The sequence below is a fragment of the Dipodomys spectabilis genome, unplaced genomic scaffold, assembly GCF_019054845.1.
Source record: "Dipodomys spectabilis isolate Male_0828 unplaced genomic scaffold, ASM1905484v1 ptg000070l, whole genome shotgun sequence".
NCBI classification, from domain to species: Eukaryota; Metazoa; Chordata; class Mammalia; order Rodentia; family Heteromyidae; genus Dipodomys; species Dipodomys spectabilis.
Window position 1 is genome coordinate 219,379 of NW_024870747.1, and position 1,517 is coordinate 220,895.

Genomic DNA, 1,517 nt, shown 5'->3' on the forward strand with positions numbered 1-1,517 from the left:
CTACCAATTCTTGAACCTTTCCTGATGCCTCCATTTCATGACTGTGATGCTTGTTGTCATGTTTCATCAACTCTTCTTTACAAATAATAAACACCCATGAGTCTTGCCTATCATTTCCTACTCGCATCATGCACTAATTACTCATTCAAGGATGAGATCGATAGCATTCCATGACTCTTTCTAGGTCCAGAAACCAGTATCTCAGGATCTTCCACCATTCCCTCCTCATAGCGGGGGCTGAATCAAGCCTCAGGCCTGCAAAAGATACTTCTTATATACATTTTAAAGGTAGTATTTATACTTCCCTACAGATGTTCAGTCCATATTGTGTTTGGTGTGGTTATTCATTTTATTTCTTATTTTATTCATCTATTTACTATTTATTTTATTGACTCTGATGACACCTATACCATTTTTTAAATTGTTTACATCCTATCATATAGCATCTAGATTTTAGATGTGTTCTCCATCACGCCTGGCAATGCTAGGATCTGAACTCAGGGGCTAGCAGGCCCAATTCATGAATGGGTGAGTTTTAGAATGGCAGCTTCTTGCCAATGAAGCTGTGAGGGGGTTCCCACATGCTGAGATTTACCCCCAGGTTTGGCCAAAACAGCAATACATCGATAGGCAGACAGTGGTATACAAATCAATATATATTGGTAAAGCATGCAAGAGCCATGTATCTATGATTGAATGACATCTACTACGTTCCTACCAACTCTTAGGTATTTATTATACTACTATGGAAGGAATATTTTTCTTTTCATGCTTAATAAACTATTAATTAAGATCAATCAGCGTTCAGGGATTATTGCATCCAATTTTAGACTAGACCGATGCAGCCGTTTAATACTCTTTCAATCAGTATTCCTATTTATAGGAATGAGTCTCTTGTGATCTCCTGCCATTAGTGTCAAGACTGGGATTTGAACCCATGGCCTATGTTGACAGGTTGGGCTACGACTTCACTGATACCCCACCAGCCATCAGCAATGGCAGGTCAGGTCCACTTTGCAACCGTGTCATTCAGATCCAGGATGGTCACTGTGCAAAGAGGAAAATCCTAAAACCCCAGCCCTCTGCAGCTCGCCAATCCTTATACTTTCCAGCTATTTTTTTTTTCTTCCTGAAAGCCCTCTGGGCTTAGGATCTCAGGCTCGACTATGGTCCCAGAGACTGCACCCCAGCCTCGGGAGATCCAAACTGAGGCAGAGTTTCCGCAACCTGTCGTACCATGGTTGGCCAAAAATAAATAAATAAATAAATAAAAATCCAAAAATAAAAATAAATAGATAAATAATTTAACTAGATTAAAAAAAATAAAGCTCCCTGTTTTGCAATTTGTGCCAGTTTTCTTTCCTAGCCTGGGATTTGAACTCAGGATCTTGGTAAATCTGTAGCAATGTGAGGGAAGAGTCCAAACCCCGTGCCAACCAAAAATGAAAAACTAAGTCATTGACCTCGGCAGAGGGAGGAAGTTGTGGAGATGGGAGGGAAGGGATGGTAGGGGAAAA